Source organism: Psammomys obesus, unplaced genomic scaffold (assembly GCF_907164565.1).
Source record: "Psammomys obesus unplaced genomic scaffold, mPsaObe1.curated_primary_1811, whole genome shotgun sequence".
NCBI classification, from domain to species: Eukaryota; Metazoa; Chordata; class Mammalia; order Rodentia; family Muridae; genus Psammomys; species Psammomys obesus.
In genome coordinates this window covers 22849987-22860096 of record NW_026596046.1, presented here as the reverse complement: position 1 = coordinate 22860096, position 10110 = coordinate 22849987, and the positions used below count along the sequence as shown (strand labels likewise).

General features: G+C 39.5%; 1 protein-coding gene across 1 annotated transcript in view; it reads left to right on the top strand.

Moving 5' to 3' along the window:
- The first annotated feature begins 6710 nt into the window (after positions 1 to 6710).
- Positions 6711 to 10110, top strand: part of LOC129688681 (glutamate carboxypeptidase 2) — a 65538-nt gene continuing 62138 nt past the window's right edge. The window contains exon 1 of the mRNA XM_055623637.1: positions 6711 to 6770. The gene's annotated coding sequence lies outside the window, so the exon portion shown is untranslated. The remainder of the gene's footprint in view (positions 6771 to 10110) is intronic.

Genomic DNA, 10110 nt, shown 5'->3' with positions numbered 1-10110 from the left:
TCCTGAGCGGGGAGCAGCCTTACCAGGCCCCAGAAGAAGACAATTCAGCCACTCCTGAAGAGACCTGATAGTCTAGAATCAGAGTGAAATGGAGGAGGACTTCTCTTATCAGTGGCCTGAGAGAGGGACACTGGTGGGGAAGAGGGAGGGTGGGATTAGGAAGAGAAGCAGGTGGGAGGTACGGGGGGGATACAAAGTGAATAAATAAAAATAATTAAATAATAAAAAAGTATGTGTGTAACAACAATTAATTTTTAAAAAGGTCATGGATTTGAAAGACAACAAGAAGAGATATATGAGAGGGTGGGGGGGAGGTAAGGTAAAGGACATATGATATCATTATATTATAATCTCAAAAACAATAGAGGAAATAATTGTTAAGAATTTTACCTGACAATGGGATTTGGACTTAAAACCATGTACACGCTCAGCAAGTGTTCTAAAACTGAGCAACATCCCCAGCATCTCCCGGTGTTACCAATAGTATTTGACATTAATAAAAAGAAAATGGTGATTATGCATCTTACATAACAGCAAATACAAAAAGGAAAGGAAACAATATTTTTTTGTTAATTTTTCTTAGATTCCAAGGATAGTGAGCAAACTGACTATTCTGAGTAATACAGAATATATTACATAACATTCAACAGTGGCTTGATACTATGGCAACAATTTTTTAAGAAAAACTATGACGTGCAATAAGAAGCCAGCAGAATGACTAGGGGTTCATTTAGATTCTCAACTCCTCTGCTCCTTAAGCCCATCAAGTGCCCTTTGTACAGTGCCATGTTATGCTGTTTTCAAAGCATTAAAACCATCCAAGTAATATCAGTCCTAGTGTCAGGCAAAACAGGGCACACATACTCAATTTTAAAGGTTTGCAACTCTGAATTGTTCCATTAAGCTTGTTTGAAAACATTTTTATTAGATTCTGTGTGTGTGCACGCGCACACACTCACTCACAAATTTGTGCACTCACGCACACATCACCTGTCAATTCTGTATAGAGATATAATTCTTTTCTGCGAGTATAAAAATGTATGTGACAGAGATCACAAAGCGATAAAATAGGGGAACTAATAATAGACCTTATTCTCTCTATTAAAATAGTCCTTCACTTTTTCAATTCTCTAGACATAATGGTGACAGTTATTTACAGAAGACGTTCTATGTGTCAAGATCTGATCTCTTTACATATTCTATGTAATTTAGTCAATTCATTTTTTTGTTGTTGTTGTTTTGTTTTGTTTTCTGCTTTGACAGTGAGAACAGATTATTGTTATCTTCACTCATCTAACAAACAACCTTTTACGCAGGGTTACCCACGGCGCCACCGTGTGGTCAAGTCCGAATTCGCAGCCATTTCTATGTCTTCTCACTATCACTTGAACAGCTTATGTATGTCTGGTAATTGCCATTTCTGAAGCTTACCCTGAAAGGAACCTTTATTGACTACAAAAGCCGTTTGGCAGAAACAACAAGGCAATGAAGACTCCGAATAACTGCTTAAGTTCTTATAGTTTTTAAGATTGGAATGTGACCATATTTTATACAAACTATATATTTTAAATTTCATACTCAATATTCCAAAAGAAATTTATTAGGCAGTTTTTTTCTACAAATATCTACCTAATGAAAACATATTTAATTGGTTGTTGAGATGGCTCAGTTGTTAGGAGCACTGAAGGCTCTTTCAGAGGACTAGGGTCCAAAATTCCCAGCATTCACATGGTAGCCTATAACTGTCTGTAACTCCAGTTGCAAGGAACCTGACACATTCACAGTCATACATGAAGGCAAGGCACCAATGAAAATACTCTAATAATAAATAAATTATAAAAACACATTTAATAATCAGGCATATAATGTTGTCTCTACATATATAAATAAAGTAGTAAGGTTTGCAGAAAATACGTGTCATATATACATTCCATATCTACAGAAACACAACTCATGCACACACAAACTCATGCTGAGGATTCTTGTTTCTTAGGAGATTATTTTTCTTCTGGAAAATGACAACTATTCTAAAATGTTCATGCAAGTCAGACTGCCCAAATAACCCTTGGCATGGGGGCATATCTGTGTGACCGCAACAAATGTAGGTCGTGGGAGGAAGATCATTAGTTCCAGGTATGTTTATAGTGACATTGTTTCTAAAGGCGAAATAAAGCAAAGCGGTAAGATACTTGAGAATCTCTAAAACCGTCTTCCACAATAAGCACACGTTCTCTGCTTGTTTCTTCCTCCTCTTTGCTTTCCCCCATTCTTTGTGTTCTTCCATATAAACATTTAATTTGGCTGCTAAACACTAACATGACCTTGGGGAATGGCCTGTTCTAGGTAAGACAGTATTACATGAAATGAAATTGTGTCTGTTCCCCCCTATGTCCATCCATGATTTGCACCCTTCCATTCTTCCACAGAAAAAAATGATTTGGCTACACAAACACAAACATGACCTTGAGGAAAGGGCATGGTCTAGGTAAGACAGTATTACACAAGATAAAATCTGTCATATAAACACCAATGATGTGTTACAGACTATAGGTAATGAATATTTTATGTAAATTTTAATGGCTTATAAAACACCACTAGGAATGCTAGACCTCAGTAGCAAATAAAGTCAAATACATGGAACATAAAAGAAGCAAGGGAATACTAGATAAAGTTTAGAGAAATGAAGAGATTAATCCTGCCTCCTCTCCTAGCAAGCCAATGCTCCAGGCAATTATCAACCACAGACCACACATGCTTCTTTAGTTTCCTATGCCGTCCTGGACTTCTTTTCCTTTACCTCTGCTGACCACTTTGTCTAAAGAAGTTTCCCATTTTTCCATCCAAACATTTCGCCCAGACTTTCAGCTCAACGATAAGGGTCAGACAGACTCTGAAAAGCTTAGCCTTGCTTCTGACTATTCTCCCATTGAACACTGCACACAACTCCACTGAAGAGACCTCACTTTGCTGTATAAGGTAAACTAGAATGTTTACCTTTATGCATGCTCCGTGCTATTTGTGGTTGTATTATCAGAATGGTAGAGTCACAGAACACTTAGTAAGTGCTTGGTCTCTGTTACAGGAATGAACTGATTCTTTATAAACATTTATGAAGCTGGTGTGTGTTATTTCTTATATTGGGATAGTTTTAGATAATGAGTTTTCTGAAGTATAATTGCCCTGTACCTGAATCGTGAGTAAAGTATCACAAAGGCAGTGGCTGAGAGTGCAAGCACCGCTGCTACAAAAGGAATCAAACATCATATAAACAATGAACTAGAGTGTAAATATGCACAGAAAGCTGTGAGACATTCAGACAACAGACTAAGTCCACTACATGGAGCTGTTATTGCAGGCCACTGGGAGTAGCACGAATGAAAGATTGAATTGTGGGTGTTTTAGGTAGGTGGGAAGTGCAGAGAATTGATTTTTTTAAAAAAAGAATATTCAGATTAGGTATTCATGAATATCTAATATAAATAATTCATTTCCCATTGACACTAAAATCCCAAATGACAGCCGTTAAAATTGTATTTTATGAGCACTTAAAGACATGTTGTTTAATCTTCAATGCCCTTTTTAAAAATACATTAAATGGAGGTAGCAAATAACTTTTTAAATTGCAATATTCAATAAATGAAAAAAAATTACAATGTGTCCACTGATTTTTGGAGTCTGTAGAGAAATAAGAAAGCACATAAAGGTTTTCCGGCTTCACAGTCAATCAGAATGCTGTGAACACTGGTTCACAATAAAACAGAGGGTGCAATTGGTCCTGAAAATGCTCTTCTTGCTGACTTATGGTCATCCCCCATGAAGGACACCATGTGATAATACACAAAGCAGTTATCTTGAGAATGAGCTGGTGGCGCCATATGTAAGAGCAGAAGTTGTTTGGGTTGGTTGTCTCTTTCTGTGGGAAGAATGTGACCTTTTCTTACCCTTATGAGGACATGTTCAGAGAAAAGAGAGGTAGAGTGCCAGCCTCCTTTGCTTGAGACCCTAAGGTTAATCCCCAGTCCTGAAAATCTTTAGTTCAGAAGGGTGAAGAAATAGAACAAAACTAGAAAATGGAGTTAAAACCTACAACTCTCATTTTTTAGTCCAGTGTCTTTTTTTGCTATACTAGGTTATATCAAAATATAACCTAAAATAAAGGACTACATCTACCAGTCTTTAACTTACAAGGAAACAGATTTTTTAAATTTATTTGTTTTTTATTCATTTTACATCCAGGTTGTAGCCCGATCCCTCTTCCCCTCCCAGCACCAACCTCCCTCCCCACACACCTAGTCTTCAGAAAAGGGGAGCTCCTTTCCCATCCACCCCAGCTCATCAAGTTGCATCAGGACTGAACATGTTCTCCTCCCCTGTGCCCTGCCAAGGCAGTCCCACCAGGGGAAAGTGATCTGAAAGCTAGCAAATGAGTCCATGTCTGATGCAGTCCTCACTTCCCTTACTAGACTGCCCACTAGAAGCCTAAGCTGCCCATCTGCTACATCTCTGTAGGAGGCCTAAGTCCAGTTCATACACATTCCTTGGTTGATGCTACAGTCTCAGCAAGCCCCTTTGGTTAGTTGGCTCTGTCGTTTTTCTTGTGGAGCTCCTGTCACTTCCGGGTCCTTTTCTCTTTCCTCCCACTATTCCCCAATACTCCCTACACATCAACCAATGTTTGGCTGTGAGTCTCAGCATTTGTTTTGAGGTGCTGCTGGGGAACACCTCTCAGAGGACAACAGTGCCTGCAGGTTTAGCAGAGTATCTTTCATAGTGTCAGGGGTTGGCACTCTCCCATAGGGTAGGTCTTTGGTTGGGCCAGGCATTGGTTGGGCATTTCCCTCTATCTCTGCTCGATATTTAACCCTGCACATCTTGTGGGTAGGGTAAATTTGGGGTTGAAGATTTAGTGGGTTGGTTGAAGCTCTCTTCCCTCTACAAAGAGACTTGTCTAGTTGGTGGGTGTTCTCTTCAGTCTCTATGGCCTCTGCTACTAGGAGTCTCTGCTTGAATCCCCCTCATATCCTCCCAGATGCCTACCCTGACTTAGGTCTCTCGCTTGTCACAGAGATACCTTCACACTCCATTTCTTTTTTTCTCTAGTAAGGCCTTAGAGATCAACCTGGGGAGATCGAGGGCTACAGGAAACAGATCTTGCTCCATGTTTTATGTCAGGTCTTTGTTTCCTTCTTGTTAAATAGGAATAACACAATTGAGTAAGTCTCATAGTGACATCTAGTGTCTAAATCAGGTAATACAAAATATAAAAGGAATTCTATGCACTTTTATATATGAAAATGTCTGCACCACAGTTCAAGACAAAACAGGAAGAGAATTTAATAAAATTCTAATATGCCAACATATGAGGTATTGTTTGATAGTGATTTTTTGTTTTAATAACCCTGCATTATTGTCTTTCTGAGCTTTAATGGCATTGTCATCTCAAAAAATATTTATGAGACTCTATCATGTGATAGAAGAAATTGTAGCCATGGGAGATACTACAGTGACTTTATTAAGAATTTTAACACTATACATGGGAAAATTTATTTATGAGAAGAAACTTTAAAACATTGACATCCAGATGAAAATAAAAATCTGTGCAAAAATCAACCCTGAGATTTCACCTTACACCCATGAGAATGGCCAAGATCAAAAACTCAAGTGACAACACATGCTGGAGAGGTTGTGGAGAAAGGGGAACCCTTCTCCACTGCTGGTGGGAATGTAAACTGGTACAACCACTCTGGAAATCAATCTGGCGCTTTCTCAGACAACTAGGAATAGCGCTTCCTCAAGATCCAGCCATACCACTCCTAGGCTTATACCCAAAAGAGGCACAAGTACACAAAAAGGACATTTGCTCAACCATGTTTGTAGCAGCTTTATTTGTAATAACCAGAAGCTGGAAACAACCCAGATGCCCCTCAACTGAAGAATGGATGTGTGTTTCTTTTCAAAGTCCATTACCACGTCTTTCTTTTTTTATGGTACAACTGTCCTCCTTTTTGGGAAGTTAAGTCTGTTTAGAACTTCCTTTTTCCTTACTCGAAAATATTCAACAGAACAGAGTTATTCTCCATTTCATTATTTTAATTGTTTCATATTTATTTCTAAATAAGTTTTTTAGAACAGGGTCTGAATTTGTTCATCTCTACACATTCCATACAGTGTTGGGTGTTGATATAAATTTTGAAAATACTAAGTGATACGTGGCAGAAGACATGGTTGCATTGCATATTTTCTGCTTGCTTATGATACATTTTAACTGATTTACTCTTGCTTATCTTGTTTGCTTCTCTAGGTTTTCAATACATCATTATCTGAACTGCCACCTCCAGGATATGAGAACATCAAAGTTGTAGTGCCACCTTTCAATGCCTTCTCGCCACAAGGGACACCCGAGGTAACCATCCATTTCCTCATACATTTGGGCAAGAATTAAAATGTAATAAGAACGGTCTCTATAAAACTCAAATTTCTTCCTTTTTCACAAACAAAGCTTCCTTACTAAGAAAAGAAGTGTTATTATTATTTTTTTTGTTCATGGTGCTTTTTTATTTTTACTCTCCTTTTTTTTATTAATTACAGTTTATTCACTTTGTGTCCCCCCTGTACCTCCCTTGCTCCTCCCCTCCCAATACCACCTTCCCTCTTTCCCACCCATGTCCCTCTCCCAGTCCACTGATAGGGGAGGTCCTCCTCTCCTTCCCTCTGATCCTAGTCTATCAGGTCTCATCAGGAGTGGCTGCATTGTCTTCTTCTGTGTCCTGGTAAGGCTGCTCCCCCTAGGAGGGAGGTGATCAAAGAGCAGGCCAATCAGTTCGTGTCAGAGATAGTCCCCGTCCCCATTACTATGGAGGCCACTTGGACACTGAACTGCTATGGGCTACCTCTATGCAGGGGCTCCAAGCCATCTCCATGAGTGGTCCTTGGCTGGAGAATCAGCTTCAGGAAAGACCCCTGTGCCTAGAATTTTTGGAACTGTTGCTGTCCTTGTGGAGCTCCTGTCCTCGCCAGGTCTTAATCTCTCCCCCTTCTTTCATAGATTCCCTGCACTCTGCCCAAAGTTTGGCTATGAGTCTCAACATCTGCCTCAATACCCTGCAGGGTAGAGCCTTTCAGAGGCCCTTGTGGTAGGCTCCTGTCCTGTTCCCTGTTTTCTCCATCTTCTTTGCCTTTCTGAATGGGGATTGAGCATCTTAGCCAGAGTCCTCCTTCCTGATTAGCTTCCTTAGGTGTACATGTTTTAGTATGTTTATCCTATACTATATGTCTCGTATCCACTTACGAGTGAGTATATACCTTGTGTGTCTTTCTGCTTCTGGGATACCTCACTCAGAATGAGCTTTTCCAGTTTCTACCATTTACCTTTATATTAAAATTTGCTGCAATGAAATGTGGAAACCCACAAATGAATTGACTTTTGACAAGTACAGACTTCTCTGTATAATCAAAACCCTATTGATGTGTAGAATGTTGGCATTAGTTAAAAATTTTTCTTAACCCTTTTTTCAATTTCACTCAACATTTAGGCAATCATTGTTCTGGTGTGTGGTGTGTGGTGTTTGTTTGTTTGTTTTGTGTGTGTTGTGGTGTGCGTGTTTGGTAACTTACATCAGTATGAACAATAAAATGTCTAAGATAAGCAACTGAAAAAATGGAGGATTTATTTTGACATGTAGAGTCAAAGGTCTGGGTCCATGTTTGCTTATCCTCATTGCTTGCATCCCAAGATAAGATAGGGCATCATGGTAAAAAGACATGTCTTAATAGAGCTATCATGTTATCTGGAAAGCAGAATGGCAGAGAAAAGGAGAACCTAGGGATGACATACACATCAAAAGGTCCCAGGTACCCATTTTCTCCAAACAGAACCTGCCTATTTCTTTCCATAATGAACTCATCAGTGGCTTATTCCACTGATAAGTAAAAATTCTCCAGTTTTGCCTTATTATGTATGCTTCCATTTCCTAAAATTCTTATCTGCTTTGAAGTTAAAAAAAATCTTGTGTTTGCCTGAGTCAAGTTTTTTTTTGTTTATAATATTTATTTTTTTAAATATTAATCACAGGTTATTTACTTTATATCCCAGCTGTATCCTGCTCCCTCATTCCCTCGCAATCCCATCCTCCCTCCCTCGTCTCCTCCCTGCCCCTTTCCAAGTCCACTGATAGAGGAGGACCTCCTCCCCTTCCATCTGACCCTAGCTTATCAGATCTCTTCAGGACTGCCTACAATGTCCTCCTCTGTGGTCTAGCAAGGCTGTTCCTCCCTCAGGGGTGGGGGAGGTCAAAGAGCCAGCCATTGAGTTCATGTCAGAAATAGTCCCTGTTCCCCTTACTAGTTTGGATACTGAGCTTACTAACTTGGATACTGAGCTACCATGGGCTACATCCGAGCAGGGGTTTTAGGTTATATTCATACATGGTCCTTGGTTGGAGAAACAGTCTCATGAAAGACCCTTGTGTCCAGATATTTTTGGTCCTTGTGGAGTTCCTGTCCTCTCCAGGTCATACTAACTCCCCCTTCTTTCATATGATTCCTTGCACTCTGCTGAAGGTTTGGTTATGAATCTCAGCATCTGCTTTGATACACTGATAGGTAGAGTCTTTCAGAGGCCCTCAGTGGTATGCTCCTCCTGTTCCCTGTTTTCTACTACTGCCAATGTCCATCCCATTTGTCTTTCTATGTGAGGATTGATCATCTTACCCAGGGTCCTCTTTCTTGTTAAGCTTCTTTAGGTGTACAGATTTCAGTATGTTTATCCTATCTAATAGGTATAGTACCCACTTATAAGTGAGTATATACCGTGTGTGTCTTTCTGGGATACCTCACTCAGGATGGTCTTTTCTAGATCCCACCATTTGCCTTCAAATTTCGTGATTTCCTTGCTTTTAACTGCTGAGTAGTATTCCATTGTGTAAAACTACCACAATTTCTGTATCCATTCCTCCATTGAAGGACATTTGGGTAATTTCCAGGTTCTAGCTATTACGAATAAAGCTGCTACAAATATGGTTGAGCAAATGTCCTTCAAACTTGGCCTGTTCATAGTGACAATGTAGAGCTGTGCCTCCATCCTTCACCATTTACTCTGTGAGCATCCAAGTAGCCCTCAGTCCAAACACAGCACCAACCAGTGTGCTGAGAACACAGGGAACTGGAAAGAGACCTCTCTGATTCAACCTAAGTATGTCAGCTAGAAAGAAAAATCATTGACTTCTTTTTCTTTCTTTCTTTTTATTCCACACCTGTTCCCAGATTTTACTTATTATTTTTAAATATTCATTTTTTTCATTTATTTTTTTCTCTTTCTCACGTACTTTCCTTTTTAAAAATCTGGCATATATATATACACACATACATAGATATATACATACATACTTATGTGTGTATTTCCATTGTATTTATGTTTCTATTTCAGTTCCTTATTATTGTTTTTTATTTACTAGATTTTAATCTCTGAGTGTATTCTGTATGTACCTTTGCTGCTTTTATGGCCATCCGTGTAGTGGCATGCTTACTGTTAACGACATTTTACTGCATTCCTGACTGTGGTTAGATGTGATGGTGATGCTGTGGTTGTTTTCTCTCTTGAGTGATACTGGGAATTAAGCCCTCAAAAGAAGATTGCTAAGTGGGCCCTTGTTTGAAAGTAGAAGAGGGATTGGAGAGATGACTCAGTGATTAAGAGCACTCTGTTTTTCGAGAGTGTAAAAGGAACTTTTATTTGCCTGTTCAGTTTTTGTTTTGGAGCCTGTTGTCTTACTGCTTGTGTCTGCTAATGTAGGCCTAGTCCATGAATCTTCTAGCCTTTGTACAATCTAACCTAGGCCAAGAAAGTTTTCAGCCTCTGAGACTTACTGCTTAATAAGCTCACCCTTTCCTGTCTTTCTGAGCTCTGGGCAGGCTGGTTCGATTCAGCTGTTCTGGCTCAAACTCCTCTCCAAGCTGACTGATTAAATCTGGCTTTCCTGTTCTGCTTAGCCTCAAACACACTCCAGAAATCTGCTCTAATCTTCTGGCTCCTTCTCATTCTCTGGCTCATTCTGCCTTCCCCTGTATCTAGCTTGTTCTCTCATTCAACCTCTCTCTTTAAAACTCTCTCTG